We start from the raw sequence: 18,555 nt of genomic DNA, 5'->3' as shown, positions 1-18,555 counted from the left end.
GGAGTCAAACTCAGATGCTTGTTAGCCATGTGAAGGCTATAGGACTTGGCCATTAGGCTGGCTTACAATGCATGCTTTATATCGCTAGTACACTAATAATACTTTATACCCAATAGCAAATTCCATCTGAGGATCTCAGAGCACTTTACATACATTGTAAAGCTAAATTTGTCAAAGACCCGATGAGTCAGTAACATGGAATCATCCCTGTTTTCTAGATAGGGAAACTGGGCCACAGAGACGTTAAAGCCAACTGGGTGCTGAAAATTATGAAATTCATATTACAAATATTTATTTTCCTTAGAAATGTTCATCCTTTTCAATGCAGCGTGTATTAGGCTGGCACAGCCCTAAATTGGCGGTGAGAGGAGTAAGGCCCCTCCTCTTATTCCCCTGCTCAGTTGTGCTCAGATTGAGGGAACAGCTCTGGTGAGGACACTGTCTGTTATGAGCAAGTAGTTGGGAAGGAGACATGCAGGGACGGGGGAGTAGGAGGAGTCCTCGCTTGGCCCACCTGTTTATTTGACAGAGTGGCTGGCTGGACACAAAGAGGGGAATGAGCTACTCTGTGAAAAAGGGTGAAGTAAATTACTCCTTTGTCAGACTATGAGGGGAGGAATTGTGACTGAGTCAGACTTCATTCTCTGGTCTGCTCCTAGGATGGGACAGTTATGAATCAAAATCGTATCCTGTACATTTACAAGGTGATTTGACTTCTTTTAAGGAATATGTTTCACAGTATATGTGCCCCTACTAATAATGCATAACGTTACATATTCATCAAACCATTACATCTAAACAGATGCTCCACTGGGGTGTTATTGGGAAAAGAGGAGGAATGGTTATTGTGGCCTGTGAGATATTTCAACATTAAAGAAAGCCCTATTAAAAAAAATTTCCATTTTTCCCCCTGAAGGCTGATTCACAACTTCATTAAAAAAAAAAAAAACATAGGAGGGTTAAGTGGAAATTCTGTTTATTTTCAGTTTTCTTTTAATTCAATGTTTCCTACTTAAAACAGGTATACAGCTAAAAAATATCTTGAAAAGCCTTTTGTATTTTTCTAAAAATCTTTATAAAATAAATACTATTTTGTAAGTGTTTGTATATGCCAAAAATAGAGGCTGGAGAATGAGGAGAATAAAAAAGAAGGACTATCATGCAAAAAGGTAGTTACATTGACTGCAATCAAAATTAGGTCATTTTTCAAAACTGTTAGATGTCAATATAAACTGCCTCTGGGCATCTTTAATTTATGTGACTGTTACTTACACAGCAGATAAGGCATTTTGATAGCATCCTTATAGCAGTGCAGGGGTAATATGTTTCACAGGGGTGAAACTGTCCTAAGCAATACTATATCTGAAATATATATGGAACAGGAAAGCTTTTCCTTTGAATAACTGGCATACATATTATCTCCCACTTTTGCAGAGCATATTTATTATGCTGAATCAAATGAGGTAAATAAAGAGAAATGTTATTTGAAACATTTCAGCAAATTAAAATCTAAATTCCTAACTCTCCATGATCACATCCCCTCAAGCCAAATTTTGTTCATACGAATGTTTGTAGGAAATGAATTTTAAGCTCACAGCCAGAATTTGGGATGATGTTAGTTAAATTTCAGCTGGAAATGGAAGTAGTGTAATAGCCAGCTTGGAATTTTATTGTGTTTGGGAGTGAAGGGTAGGCACTCTTGCAGAAAAAGAGTGCATTGAAAGAGGTAGGGTACATTGGAAGAGGAATGGGGGGACAGAAAGAGAATCCACTCATTACCTAAATGAACCCACTTCAAAAGAGGTTGCAGGGAACAAGCGCTCTACAAACTTTGTGAAAGGCAGGTGAGCCAAGGTCCTAAAAAGCCCCATTCCAAGGTGGGCACTTCAATTCCATAGGCTCTTCCCCTGCAGACTCAGCAAAGGGATAAACTGAATCAAAGGTGAGAGAGACTCCTAATCCTTATCAGCACCTGGCACAGCATCCACCTTAGAAGGAGCAGCAGGAGGGACACCAGCTGGTAGTGCACCACCTGCAGGATGGTGTAGCAGTGGAGTTACCAGGTAGTCTCCCTTTCTTGAAGATCTCCAGGCTTGCTCTTCTGCCCCTAGTCTGGCTGGAGAGAAGGATAAGTGAGCCCTGGAACAAACAAAATCTTACAGGATATGTCTACACTGCAGCTCAGAGTGAGCCTCCCAGCCCAGACCCAAGCTTTGTTTATTAAAATCTTTTGCAGGCCACCTTCAAAATATCCTAAAAATCTTCTATTTCTGATGGTTCCTCCTAACCTCAAAAATGATTAACCTGCTCTTCTTCACACATCCCAGTGACTTCTCCACACTCTTCCTCTCTTTATTACAATTACACTCATCCAGGCAGGGAGCAGAAACAATGCCATATGAATAAGGTGACCAATTAGGTAGCAATAATAACAAATAGCAAACGCCTGTGGTAAACGCCACCCTTGAGCAGCCTTCTGTTAGCTGGTTGAATTATTTTGCACAGACAAATTTATAAAAATCAGTCTGTAGGGCAAAATTAACTGAATAAACTGTTTGCTCTGAATGGTTCACCGGAGCACAATGAAAATTCTAATCTCCCTTTGTTTGAATTTTCCCAACATGCTTCATTCAAAGTCCCAGTAAAGTAAAGTAAGTCAGGAGTACATTTCTCTTTAAAGCTGTACGACTCTCTTTTGATTTAAATCTAAAGAAAGCACACTGTGTAGTTAGTAAACATCATATCCTCCTAATTTTATTAAATTACCTTTCAGGAACAGCTCTGCCCTGTTGTCTAAGGCCAGGAACTTGCTTTTAACGATGAATTGGAACCTCAGTGAGACATTCTGTATCATCATTTAGCTCAGCAAATGTAGTCCAAATCAGTTGCTTAGGTGTAATTAGATGCTGAAAAATAATTACTTTTGCCAACCATTAGCAGTTTCTTGCTTGTATCCCCTTGTGATCAATGAACAAATTACTTTATTATGAAATCATTAGAATTAAATTTGTCTCTATATACTACGGACATCAACATTCATTTCTCCTAATACAAATGCACATTCTTATTATAAATTGATATTAATGCACTTCCAGTTATCAATTTAAACCTTAACTAAAACAGACCATTTTTACAAACTAGGAATTTATTCTTATGTATCAACTATCAGTACAAAGCCAAAGGAACATGAACTTTATTGCTAAGCTATACATAGCGATTCCTGTAGCCCAGTATACTGAGACAGACATATTTTCAGCCAGGTTGAGGCTTGGCCTCTGTCTGCTAATCTAGTAGTCAGATTTTCAAATTGCACCCTCAAAATGAAGAATAGGCTTATGAAAATTTACCCCACTGTCATTGGGTGCATATTCCTCCCTATGGATTTACTCGGGATGCCATGAAAATGGTTTCTCTCTATGGCTCTGGTTATTTACATTGCTAGCCAGTTAAATCAAACAGCTACTGATTTATTGACCATTAGGTGCCTTTTAGGTGGAATTTACAAGGGAGATGTTGGGAGGAAGGTGATCAGTCAGAAACCAGGTCATGTCTTTGTGACAATTCTCAAGGTGACTCTCAGTCTTGCATATCCTGTTACCTGCTGTCTCCAGCATGAGGAAGTCTTGCTTGTGCTTAGCTGGGTGTCAGCTTCCTAATACTACCAGCCTTCTAGCCACTCAAGTTCTCTCCTCTGGGCTATACCAGCCCTCACTTTCTCTTGCAGATTAACAATAGGTGCACCCCAGTCCCCCTGTGTTATCCAGCCACTGACACTAGCTACTCACAGTAATACCCCCAAAAGATCAGCATACACATCAACTTGTAAGATTCAGCTCTGCACCAGCACTTTCCTAAACATCACAGCACTTAGATATATTTATTGTGAAAACAAGAATAAGTTTATAATCAAAGGTTCAAATCTCAAGAGATAGTGAGTAAGGACACTGGAAACAAAAGGTTATATTTAAAAACAAAATCATAAGATGTGTTCTAAAGACTAAACTTAACAAACAAGTTAACCTCCTGTCTAAAGAAATTTCTCACCCCAATGTCTTTTGCAGTTTTTCAACCAATGTTGGCTGAGATCCTGATTTCATGACTGTAAACACTTTGCCTATTTACTTCATAGGTGCAGGATGTGGGGATGTCTTCTTTCTCACTTACATATACCCACAAAGCTTACTATTTGACCTCAGAAACAGGATAACCACCCGTGGCTTGATTTTCCTACGGGCTGCTTCCCTGTTGACCTCACAGCTTTCATTAACATCTGACTTCATACGTAAACAGGCATCCATTGTGTTAGCCTATAGTGCTTAATTTACTTCCCAACAGACAGCTCTAAATTTCTTCCTCCTGACTTGAGGAAAATCCGTTTTCACCTCTGCTGATGGTTTATACCTTGATACAGACTCTAAAAACATATTTTCAGTACATATACACACATAATTCCTTACATAGTATCTGTACATACTGTTCACAAAGATATTAATGACCAGTGTGACCTCAGCTTTAATTTAAGATGTATGCGACATTCTTTGGTAAAACACGATGTACGTACTAGAATCAGGACATTCTGGCCCCCTTGCAAGCTGGCATTAAGTTCTTGGGTCATAGTTCTATCTGTGCTCTGCAATTAACTATATATATTCAGATGCTGAAATCTTTACTCTTGATACAAACAAAGTCATTGAGGGACCAAAATGATAGAGTTTACCCAATATGATATATGCATAACATGACAATTGCTCTAAATTTAGCATTGCATAAACATTTGGGAAAGATGTAATAAAAGAGGTAATTTACAGGCAAAACCATTAATGTTTCTTTAGTCATCCCAGTGACTAGCCCCACTAATGGCATTTGGAAATTGTTGCCTAAAACCTGATAACGATTGAGAAATTTCTCAGCTTGCTCCTTTTACATCAAATTCTCTAATGTTCTGTAATCAATTTTTTTTCCAGTTGTGAAGTAGGTAATATGGAGCTGGGTATGTTATAAGCTACTGTGCTGGATTGTGGTACCTCATCAGAATGGATTCTACCCTGCCACAGATCAGGTCTGTTGCAGATCAAAATTAATCTGAAATTTATATTTGATACAGTGTAGAACAAACATCATGTCTACACTAGAGAACTGAACCATTCCTAATTGAACTAATTTGATTGCACTGGTTTAAGCACAAGTAGTTCAGTGTGTCCACGCTAGCTCGGCTGATTCATTACAGCTTTGCCATGTCCCCACTAGTGCTGTTCTAAACCCTTTCAGTTGCCGTGCTTTCTGGCTAGCAGCAGGTATCTCAGAAGAGGTAGGAAAGGCCACCATTGCACTGCTCCTCTGTAGAGGATTCGCTAAACCATTTCTGTATGAATTGTTTTAGTGCTGTCCACATAGGCACTTTAGAATGGTTCAGATTGAAACAGCTCTTAGACCTGCTCAAAGCAAGTATAATGCAAACAGCTTTTGGAACACATGTAAGCTGGTTGGATCCAATTTGTGTATGGCCACAGGTGTTTCACAAGCATTTTACGGGGGCAAACAGCTGTTAGAACAGTGTATTTCTCTAGTATAGACAATGCTATGAGCCTTGTATATTTAGGCAATATAGTTTAGACAATGCTATGAGCCTTATATTTATAGTGAAGAGTGAAGTAGATTCTAGTTAACACTTCCAGCCTGGACAATTAACATGCAAAAGCATCGTAGTTAGTCTAGAACAAAGAAGAGACAAAATTTGATTCTGGGGATGTCAGACAGAGCATGAGGTGCCAACTGGCTTAAAAAGAGGGATCGACTGTGCAGAAACTGAGCTGTCTATTAGGTGTCATGGAGCGATCAGGCTGAAGATCAATCCCCACAGGGCCGTTGGGGGATTAAGGGAATGGAGCACACTCCTTCCAGACCTCTCTTGGTAAAGATTTATCCTCCTTATATGCAAGAGCTGCCCTATGCAGAAGACTCTTGCACCCATCAGAATGTGCACCCATCAGTATATTGGATGTGAAGCACAGCGTGACACTCATACGATTGTACAACATGAGTCATGACATTGAATTGAAAGCAATGACATGCAATACAACCTACAAAGCCCCTGCACATAGATTGTCTATGGCACTGAAGTTGTTAAAGGAGTGAGTAGCCAATAAGCAATTCAGACAGCTTTCTTAACACAAAAGTACAAAGTGCTAAAGTCATCAATGTAAATAGTATAAATCAACCAAATAGGCAGCTGAAAAATGACAGCATTACGAGAGTTAAGATGAGGAGATAAAGTATAGGTGGATTTTTATCTTCTGGGTTTATAAGGCTGTGTTTGATGGACCATAAGTTCTCGCCTGAGGCTTAACGGGCTAAGTTTAACCCTTGTGTAAGTCTGTCAAGTTTTGATTGACTTATGTCAGGATAATTTGAGGCCCAAAGAGTTATGTACATTATGGTAGTGGTTGGAAGTTCTCCACTTTTAAGAGCTGCCATGCCTTAGCTATATATTAAAATTCCAGTGCCGGAAAGCATATATTCAAAATTGCAGAAAGCAGCAGAAAGGATGTAGTATAGAAATGAGTGGTGAATAGTCATTCTCTTGTCTGCCAGCATAATCTCAAATAAAGGGCCTGATCCTTTTGCCCTTGCAATCTCCAGTACCTAGTTACCACAACTCATTGTAGTTACCAGCTTTATTACATCCATACTCCTAAATGACCTCAGACAGCACCTTGGCCTCACCTTTTAGGAATGCACTCCATTCTTCTCTAAGTCAGATACTCTTTAACTCTGTTTTGTCTCTCCTCAGATAACACAAGTTTATGTTTTCTTCAGATGACTTCTGTGCTTTGGGTTTACTCTGCTGGAGTGACAACAGCACCTGGTGGGATAGGACACTTTGGTTAACATCCATGATCAAGAACCCAAACTGAGCTAAGGTTCAGACCTTCTTTCAAACTCACCTAAGAGACTGCTTACCTTCAAATTTAGCTCTCCTCTGGATGGCTCACAACAAGAATCCCAACAGTCCATAACTACAATTTATCTTAAAGAAAATAGTTTATTAAACCTAGCAACTAGAGAATAATTTAAAATAAAAAGAGAATGCAAAGCTTCATACTGCAGTTATGACAGACCTTCCTGATTACGCAGAAATGGGCTTTGGCAGTTATCGGTGAATGTTAGTATAAAATGATCACATATCCTGAGTTTAGTCTTCTATTTAACCTGACTTTTTTCCTTCTCTCTTCCCTTTATAAAAATACTTCTAAACCTCATGTTGGGATGAGGCAAGATCCTCTCATACCCAAGATGCATAAAAGGACTAGGCTAGAGAGTTTCCATGCTCCTTGGTGTCCTGGGACCCCTCTAATTACTGCATGTTTGACCATAAATGATAAGACCAGAAAGATATCAATAAATCTGCTCACACAAAGCAGCTACCAAAAAAAAACAACCTTGTTTCCTTTTGAAAATAACCTAGTTTGGAATTTCAAGAGATACTCAACTGGGTTCTATATAAAAATGGCATGTCCTAGACGTGCATATTGTCAGTGGGTAAAATTTTCAAAAGCACTTTGATTTAGAAGCCTAAGTTCTTAAGTGCCTAAGTCACTTAGGAGCTTTAAATTATTTTACTCAGTATCTAAAGAGGACAAAATAGGTCATGTTCTGTGTCCAGAACTCCACATGCAACTTTATGAAGTCTTTATGAAAACAGCACCCTAAAATCCTGGCATCTGTCTAGACAGGGAGGCCTTGAATACAGTGTTCATCATAGAAACATCTTGCCTCTGTGTCCTATAGCAAGGGATTTGATGTTCATTTTCAGATCCTAAGAAATCTCGTATCATTAACGAATTAAAAATAATAATAAAAAAAGAATGTTTTTTTGGGGGGGGTATCTTGATGTATAAACATAATAACTAAAAAAATCATTTTAGTAGCCCCAGTTTAGTTTAACTGAAATGGTAATTGAAAAAATAAAAAAAAATAAAACTCACTCAGGAGCTTTCTAAATTGACACCATTTACTTGTCTTTGTGGCAGACTATGAAGTTTTATGATGTGCACTATTCAATGGAAAAATGTGGTTAGAAGGTAATAAACGCAAAAGGAATCAGCAGCAGTGCTAATGGACCAATAGTACCAACGCAGAAAGTCACATTATCCATGTAAGGGTAAAAATAAATATCTAACACCATTTTTGGGGTGGGGAAGAGAGGACAGCTATTTTGATGTGCAAAATATACCCACCTCCCCCCAAAAATTGTAATGTTATACACAGTAAACAGAGATGGAAGAATCAGTCTGGAAAAAAATAAAAGCCACGAACATTTGCTCAAACTGAACCCTAACACAACCTTTATGGGTTCAAGAAAGATATTCATTGCTTTGTATATTCATCCATTTCTAGGTTCCAGCCTAGGCCAGGCAGCAGAAATATCAAAATACTGTGAGAAAGGCTCCTCTTGTACGATATCTTGACTGACCAGGTGCAAAAAATAATGGAAGTCTAAAGAGGGAAGGATGTTGCCATAAGAGTTCCAGACCAGTTATGCAGACCAAAGATAGCCCATGCCATAGCTTCAAGGTAACTGTGCTTGTATTCCACCCCTCTCCCTCAAGAGCACTCATTTAAGGTTTCCAGCTCCCAGGCGACACCTCATTTGGGTAGAGAACCATGTCTCTCTTCCCCTCCTGGCTGGGGGGTTTTGAGGCTGCACAGCTCCCTACCTTATATACTGTGTTATCCCCAGCAAGCCAGACTGCCTCAAGGATAGTGCCTGAAGGTTGCTTTCTCTCTGATGGCTACAAAGAACACATTGTTAGCAGCTACAAGTTATAAGCTTTTTGTAAGGAAGCATATTTATGCTTCAGACAAAAGCATTAGTGAAAACATAATAAAAAACCCATGACCAAGAACATACTAAAAGATTACCAGAGGTGACCTCTCATCTTATGGGGACCTACTAGGGCAAAGCCTTCCCACCACTTCCCAACAACAGAAGAGGTCCAGAGTCAATTTCAGCCCAGCCGTTTAGATCAAAAGCCCCTTCTCTTTGTCTGTTGGTCTCTGGAAACCCCAGTTAGAACCAGTATATGCAAGCTTTCTCATGAGGTGGTACCCCTCTGGAGGTTTTTAGAACATGAGTGATTCACCTTTATCACCTCCCATTGTTTCTGTGGTAACCTATACCTCCAAAGTTGCTACAATCCCTGGCACACAGTGATATGGCATGAGTTTGCAATATCTGTCACAGATTGGATAAGCACAAAATGTTTTAGTTCCTAACTCAGCAAGGAATTAAAGCATGTACCTTACTTTAAACACTGGAATAGTCCTATGGAAGTGAATAAGATTACACACACGCTTGAAATCACACAGGCACATGTTTAAATATCTTGCTAAATCAGAGACTTCATGCTTATAAGAACTGGATGTCCACGCTTTTTGATGGTTCACCAACTACTAGTTATAGGCTAACCATCCACTAGGCATTTTGATTATCACACAAGGAGAATCCCAGATTCTTCCATTATAGACTTTACCTACAGAATCAAACATTGTAGAGCAATGCCCCCATGTTTCCTTTCACCCTTAGAACTCAGCTTCCCAACTATTAGCCTGTAATTAGTAAACAAACATAACCAATTACTGCCACTACACTCTACTGGCTATAAAGAACCATCAACTGAGGTTGATTTGAACTGGAGGAGATTGTAGGCAGAACTGTGTGGAGGATGGAAGTGTTGTATTGCAAAGGATTTAGTTTTTGAAGTTTGGCTTTATTCTGAATTGTAATGTAGATGGAAAATTCCAAAAAACATTTTTTCTTGTGTGTCACTAGAAATGTTTTATTTTTACTTTTATTTTGTAGTATAGAACACTAAATAAAAATGAAAACAAAAAGACAATCAAAATGAAAAATCAAAATATGCTATTCAGGCAGCTGTCAAAACATACTGTTTTGATATTCTCAGATTTTTTCCTTTCCCCCCCAAAACAGAATTCCAATGAAATCAACCCAATTTCATAAAATTATACAATGATAGAAATGTAGGGCTGGAAGGGACAAGTCCAGCCCCCTGAACGGAGGCAGAACCAAGAACCAAGACCATCCCTGACAGGTATTTGTCCAGCCTGTTTTTAAACATTTCTAATAATGGGGATTTCACAACCTCCCTTGGAAGCCTATTCCAGAATTTGACTACCCTTATAGTTAGAAAGTTTTTCCTAATAGCTAATCTAAATCTCCCTTGTTGCAGATTAAGCCCTTCTTGTTCTACCTTCAGTGACCATGGAGAAGAATTGTAAACAGCCCTTAATGTATTTGAAGACTGTTATCAGGTCCTCCCTTAGTCTTCACTTGGTTTGGCAATATTTTGATAATTCTGTAAATTGATGGAGCTAAGTACCACCAGGTTAGAGTGTGATCATGGAAAAGAGTGTGGCTAATCTTAAAGAAATCAGTATGATTCAACATTTATCAGGCTGACTCTAGAATTCTTTAGAGTCGGATAAACACTGGAAAAAAAATAATCTGAGAGTTTCCATCCCACATTTTTTAACAAATTGCTGTGTTCACAACTCGTGTTTTTTGAAATCTGATAAATGTCAACAAGATTTCGTCTTGAAGAAAAACAGAAAGAAGTTTCAACAATGACAGAACATCACATTTTGACATTTTTAGAATGAAACATTTCAATTTTTCATTTTGAAGAAAACTTTTTGCTTCAAAATTGTTTTGATTTGCTATTAGTATACATTATAATAATAGAAAAGAAAAAAGTTTAAAATTGAATTGTAACTTTAGATTTTGTTGAAACAAAAGGTTGGATTGACCCAAAGCAAAGGTTTTTTTTTCCCCCCAGAGAGTTTTCCTTTGCAGAGAAGTTAGAAATTTTTGGATTTTCCTTCAACTGAAAGTGAAGCCAAATTTCAAAATTTCAAAATCTGTTGCTAATCAGAACTTCTCTCTTCTGTACAGCTCTTATATATAAAAGCTCAAATATTAATACTTACAGTAGTCTTCCCAGTGAATCCTCTATTTCATTTTTCAGACTGCAAGTATTTCCAGGAGGGATTTCTTTTATTTTGTCTTGTACGGTGCAAGCTCTACAAATATTAAACAACAACTTTGTTGTGGTCTTGTTAAAAAATAAGGACACTCCCTTCTGATATGGATGAAGACATTTTTGAAGGGGTTGTGTGATTCTAGAAGGCGAAAAAAAACATTACTTGGTGATTGTCTTTAAAAAAACCTAAATCGTCACTCTGTGTGCGTGTGTGTAAATATCCTATACAAACCTAAGTACCGGGGAGGGATGGTAGGACCCCAGTCCTCATTAATAATGGACCTAACAGTAAGGGAGACTTTGTAATTATCTCTAGAATACTTTGAGGAATCTACCCCCAGTGCAGTTCCTGTTCTATTTGTCATTCCTATGAGTCGGATTGCCATGTATGACATTGCATAGGGTAGAAGGATGCAGTCTTCATGTCACTTCAGACATTATACATCTGCTTCTGAAAACAGGGAGAAGCTCTGCAACTGCATAACCCTGTGGAGTATTTATGGGCAGCAGCCACAGAGGCTGTTTTAGGCTGTATATAGAGACAGTAGTCACCACAATCTCTGAATTATTATTCTGCTTGCTTCATTGAGTAAGAACATACCTTGGTGACTAAACTCATTATTATACAATAAAAGCAAAACAGCTTATGTTGTGTCAAAATACTGAGCGCTACTCAGAATACAAAAATAAAGTTAGTTTTGCAACACTAACCAAGACAACTGATGAGCTGCTGTTCCGCAACATCACAATTTGCAGAATTAGGAGCTGGCATTACTCCATGTAATGATCATTTTCTATACAGTATATATGGGGAGGGGAAGGGGGAGAGAAGAACTGTGGAAGCAATAGCCATTTACTTTTCTCAATTGACATTGTAAAAGGAGAAAATAAATAAGATGAATTATTGGTGGCAGTTCTCATTTATGCTTCTGTGAAATGGCATGGGAAATAACCACAGCGTTCTTTTCAGTTAATATTATCTATAAAGATGGGTGGGTCAGATATGATTCATCTGTGGCTTGAACTACCCTCTAATAAGTCAAAACACTATGCCTGCTTTTAGGGGAGACATTGAAATATTTCCTCTGGACATGCCCACTCTATTTTTGATACATTGTGCCATTACTTGAAACATTAGTTAGTGCCATGGAAAACATAACAAGAGGAATGTAACACTACATGAAGCTCCTTTTCTCACCTGTTACCACCCCATGATAGATTAGGAGAGTGTTTCCTGAGACACTCACTAACAGCTGAGATGGCAGAGATGTAATCTGATATAAAGCAATTGGACAGAAGCAGGGCTTTTCTTATGCAGTGCTGTGAGATGTCAAACTCCCATTGTATAATTCAACCGTAAACATTTGCTCCAGGCTCAAACTTGGCACACAGTATTACATCTAGGGAACAATCTTCATTTAAGCAAATTAAAAAATATCAGTTTGCTCATTTGAAAATTTATGAGAGCAAACATTCCCCTCCCTTGCACAGGACTCAATAGGGATTTGATTTATCAAAATTAATTTGGCAAATGATTAGTCCATAACAAGGAGTAATTGTCTCTGGAATTCTTTTTGGGGAGGAGAACGAAGTACCGCAGCTGCCATTTTAACTTTGAGAAATAACTAAATGTGCATGCAGAGATTATCTGCTTTTATAAGGATTCCTAGTCTGAATTTTCAATGTCCATAAATGCATGCAGTAGCTCTAAGCATGGATTTGCATGATAGACAGGAGTTTCCCTTCTGAAGAGAGGGTCTCCTAAGAGGACAAATAAGGTTTTCTTTTATAACTGTTTTGAAGATACTTATTTTATATTTGCATTAGTAAGCAATGCAATCTGCTTTAGCTAGCATTTTCATCTAAATTCTAGAAGAAGGATTAACAAAAAGAAGCATTCCACCCCTGTTGATAGTTGATAAACTGCATAGGAAAGGAGTTTCTCTTATGAAGTGTCCCCTCTGCTTCAGGGAAAGTTCCTGTAAAAGATGGTACTTGCAGGTCATGGTGATGGGGGTGGTGTGAAGTTTGAACTTTTTTTGATGGATAGTACCCTCAATTAGTGCCACTAATTAGCACCATAACTAATTACAATCATATTGCTGGAGAACATGTACAAGTAATTAGCAGTTCTGATTCACTCTGAACCAGTTAGCACTGGTCAAAAAATGGAATTTCCCTCCCACAAAACATTTTGATTATTTGGAAAGACATGGGATAAAAGGTCTTCCCAGAAAAGTCAAAAATTTTGGCGGGAAGAAAGATTTTGTTTTTGGGGAATCAAAACAGATTTTTTTGGTTTGCTCACAGGTGCCCGACTCCCCAGTGAGTTGTCTCCCCGGGCTACCCAATTCCACAAGCAGCCAGCTCCCTGGGGAGCTGGGCAGCCCAGGCTATCCTCTGGACTCTATAGCACTCTTGCCTGTACCATACCTTGTAACTGAACTGAAGAGATTTAGCTTCCACGGAGATATCTGTCAAATTAGGAAGGGAATATAGAAAGCTGCTTCTCTCTAACTCCATCCCCTACATACCCTGTGCTGACCAACAGAGTCCTAAATGCATGGAATCCGGTGGAGGCAGGAAGGGCTCTGAACCACCCATCCCCTGCTTCCATGCCATTCCTAATATCTTGCCCCTCTCGGTCTTTGTACTTATTGGGAAATGGAGCACTGGGGCCTGCATTGCTCATGAATGCCACCAACACAACTGTGTTAAATAAATAAAAAATTTCTGTGAAGCCTGCAAATGTCAATACAAACGATGGACAGACAACTTGAGTGATGTCTCCTTTGTTCGTTAAACTCTGAATTTTTGCTGATCATAATCGGTTTCAGAGTGTGACTGGAACTGAAAGGGATTTATTCCTTTTGCACTGGAATTTAAGGAGAGCATGTTTGTTCAGCAGTGAGAGGAGACCAGATTAGAACACGCTATTGGAGCATAATAAATTCACAGTAATTGCAAGCTAGTGTTCCGTAATTCTTCAGATACCATTTCTAATATTCTCATCCTCTCATAGTTAGCTCATTTATGCTTTTGTCCTTATTGAATTAACCGTTGTCTTTTCTTTCATACGGTCTCCTGAGGGAAGCCCCTTCTAAATCCTAAATCAGTTTAATTCCATTAATTGGCACATTGTCTGGTCTTATGTTTCCCCTCCTGGGTCCTGAACTTAGATTCCCTTCAGTTCTTAAACTCCTCAGCTATGTTTTTGCAGCTTTGACTGACAACTTGCTTGATCTGCAGAGTTATTATATACTGCAAACAACTGCAAAGTTATTACATGGCTACTTGTGCCTTGGAAAATAAAGCCATAACAGTGTTTTCAGTGTGTCATGAATTCAGTTTATTATGACCATAAAAAATAAATATGGACTAGGAATACTGCTAGCTATGTTTTTTTCAACCTGGTTTTCTTATTACTGAAATAATTTTTTAACTAAATTGCAGGTTTTTCATGTTGCATATTTTCTGCACTCTTTTTCATTTGTTAATGTATCTGGGAAAGTTATCATGCTGAACTGAAAATTTTCATTCTCACTTTTTTTCTGTAATGAAAAAACTGCATGTATTTGTTGCTAAGACTTCATTTTCTGAGTTGAAAGAGGACCCAGAACAGACTCCTATTGAAGGTCAAAAGCAAGGACTATTAATAAATCAGTAAAGGCATCAGCCTTCTTACATTATTTATTTTTTAATTATTGTAGTTATATTTTAATGTAGCCTAGAATAAATGAATTGATTATTACTGATTTTCATGATGGCTTCAAAACTGAGAACTTCTGAGCCCAGGCTTAACAAATAAGGGCAATAAACTGTGAATACATAGTTAAACATTAGCCTGGAAGTGAAAGATAAGGAAGCATATGCTATCGTGCAGGAGGTAAGACTAGATGATCATAATGGTCCCTTCTGACCTTAAAGTGTATGATTAATGTATATATTTAGCTTAAATTCTACTTAAATTTCCTGCTTCAACTTTCACAGGAATAAGCAGAGTTATGCAACATTTCTTATGGAGTATGAAGACATCACAGACTCACAAGATACTTAGGAAATCATGGCCAAATGGGAGGTGGGATTATTGGATTTGTATTTATATCACCTGGCTTTTCTATTCAGATTTTTAATAAGATGGCTCTGTCCCACCAACTCTTCCCAGTCCTCACGGTGTTTTGAGATTGAAAAAAAATGAGTTAACATCCGAAGAAGTGAGTTGTAGCTCACGAAAGCTTATGCTCAAATAAATGTGTTAGTCTCTAAGGTGCCACAAGTACTCCTTTTCTTTTGCGAATACAGACTAACACGGCTGCTACTATGAACCCTTTGTGTGCGTCTCTCTCTGCACTTCCATTTTTGCCCGCACCTTTAAGGAAAAACAATATTTACCTCCTCTTGGAATGTTCTTCAGAAAATCATGCCATTGCCACTTCTAATCCCATGAACACTCTTTCCATGCCAATCTGGAACAATACCCAATTTAAGTTTGCTAGTAGCTCTAAGCTCAGACCTGCCTGGCTAACCAAAGGCATATTAATCATAAAAGATATTATTGAACAGACAACTTTAGCCTCCTGTTCATATCTTTGTGATAAATATCAGCTACCAAAAAAGCAAGGTCCTTTTTACAATGAGCATTGACGCAAAATTATAAAGGAGCTGCAGAATTGTTGGCAGGCCACAAACAACACTCCACTTGAAGTGTACCTTAAAAAGTATTTCAGAGTAGCAGCCGTGTTAGTCTGTATTCGCAAAAAAGAAAAGGAGTACTTGTGGCACCTTAGTCTCTAAGGTGCCACAAGTGCTTCTTAAAAAGTATGTTAGCCAAAAACATTTTTATGGGTAACACATACAAATAGCTGAATTCCTTCATTTATCCTACTGGCTATTCCTTAAAAGAAAAATGGAGAAGGAGTGAAGCACCTCCTTTTCTTCTGACAGGTAGGATAGCATCTGGCACAATATATGCAGAACATCCAGTTCTCTGTTTCTGTATTTCTTTCAGAGCAAAATTCTGAATAGAGATTGCATAAAGCTGGGCACAACCCATGTGACGGAGTAGGGAGTATTAACCTGGTAATGTTGCATGGGAGTATTACTGGTTTACTGTCTTCATTGATACTAGATAGTGGTGGGATATAAGGGTGTGACTTCACTTAAGAGATGATACTTGAGCATGTAACCTAAGCCCAGGAGAGGGTTGGGGCCAGGTGACACCTTTTGACCAGGAAACTGGACAAAAGGCTGGAGGAAGAGCTGGGATGAGTGGCTGGGTGAGACTGTTGGAGGGGGTTTCAGTTTGGAGCTGGCTGGGAAAACAGAGGGAGGCCCAGAACCGGGATCTGGGCTCCCTACCCTACAAGATGGATCTGATTGAGGGGGCCTATTTTCTGTATCTACAAGCTCTGATTTGGACTGTGTTCTTATCATCTAATAAACCTTCTGTTTTATTGGCTGGCTGAGAGTCACGGTGAATTGCAGGAAGTGGGGGGTGCAGGGCCCTGACTCCCCCACACTCTGGGACACCCCACACAGTAAACGTTGGAGGTGATGTGACAGCTCCAATGCAGACCTGTCTCAGGTAGTCTTTGAACGTCAAAGTATATCCACATTTTGGAAGAAAATGTATGGTGCTCTAAGGTGACTGGAGTAGGGGTTTCCCCTGCATTAAGCCTCTGTTTTGAGCATTCCAGAAGTTCTACCCTGTTTGAGTAATGCCAAGAAAAGGATAGCTGCAGCACTTGTAGTGCCCTAAAGAGTCATATTCCACTCACATTCTTTGACTGGATAACTGAGCTAACCAATGCCACCCTCCTGGAAAAACCAGCATTAATCTATAGGAGTACAAAACTCCACTATGAAGACACTTGGTTTTCGTGAGAACATTACAAACTGACTCCAGGTAAATCGGGCTTCTGAAGCTATTTTGGGGGGGGGAGGGAGGATGGTTAGGGAATTATTTATCTATAAATATTTCATATTGTGTTATTAAATAAATGTCTGTGTGCATGTTAACATTTCTTTAAAAGAAAATGAAAATAAATAAAAAATAATAATTATAAAAAAGATCTGCAGGCTCTCTCTTGGAAGAAGGAGAAATTGGCTAGGACCTTCCTGAGCTGGAGATCCACTTCCAGGACGCTGTCAGGGTTGAGTTGTTGGACTACGTTAGGGTAGAAGAGTCATGAGACTGGACCCTCAGATGGATGGCCTGGAGTTTGGGACTCTGGAACAAGAGCAGAAAGGAACTAGGAACCAAGTGCTGGGGGACTCATGGGTGATGACCTGGACGTATGTCTCTGGAGAGGGGACTGGATAATCACTGCATCTTGAAATGTTTAACTGGGGGAACTGGGAGAAGAGTTTTATCATGAGGGTTAGGCAGATTACTTTATTCATGTACATATACATATATGTATACCCAGAGGCGGGACTCTGTTTCAGTCAATGAAAGAAACTGTGCTCTTTTTATGGGTGGTCCCAAGGAAAATTGAGGCAGGTGTACTTGTCTACTGTGGCCTGACAATGGAGGGTGCTACAGGCAGGGCTGCCCTGTGACATAGTGCTAAATGTGGAAGGCAATCAATTGGAGGAAAAAGGAGGAGGAACATGAATCCAGTGGCTTCTCCTAGGACTATTTCAGGAGAAAAGAGCAATTTTTATTTTTAAGCGACCCCACCTTTACGTGGGATGTATCAAGTCAGCAGTGTGATGTGGTGGAAAAAGGGATCAGTTGGGTGAGGCAGCAGAGGGTGGATGAAAGCTTCTAAATTCCAATTTGTTGTGGAGCATTAAATCAGCTCTTAGAGGGAACCATCACTGATGTACCCCTTGGGAAGGGATGCAAAGAACTTACAGTGAAAGGTACTACGTTCCCCTCCTGTTGAAGTTGCACATTTGTGTCTTAATAAATGTGTGCTGTACTTCAGATTTTAGTTCATCCCTATGCCCCTGCCTTTTGAGATACCCATCTATGATTGTGTAGGTTTGAAATACAATATGGTGTCAACTTCTCACAGGTTCTTTTTCAAATTATTTACGTTTGAGACATATATTAAGTAATATGACACTATGTGCTCTTTCCTTCTAAATATTACACTGATTTTAGGATCTTTAGAAGTTAGGTTTACTGTATCTATTTCTTTTGCCTGCTTTCAAATTCACTTTCCATGTTTTTAGTCAAGATTTGCAGATATTTGCTAAGGGTATCACTCAGTTTGTATTTGCTGTATAACCACTAACATCTCAGGTAACCACTTCAAATTAGCAAAGGATGGTAACCAAAAACACATTAAGACTCCAGAGATGGAATTTCAGAGTGCCATGAAAATGACATAGTTTGCTTGAAATCAGATCCAAGCACAACACAACTTCACATATCACTGCCAAATATCATTTTCCTTATTCCAAGTCTGTGAAAGTGGGTGCTCCCAACACAGAGAGCCTTTCAAGGTCATGAATTCTCACATGATCATGCCCTGTGTGCAGTTTA

The sequence above is a fragment of the Dermochelys coriacea genome, chromosome 2 (assembly GCF_009764565.3).
Source record: "Dermochelys coriacea isolate rDerCor1 chromosome 2, rDerCor1.pri.v4, whole genome shotgun sequence".
NCBI classification, from domain to species: Eukaryota; Metazoa; Chordata; order Testudines; family Dermochelyidae; genus Dermochelys; species Dermochelys coriacea.
This window is presented reverse-complemented; position numbering follows the sequence as displayed.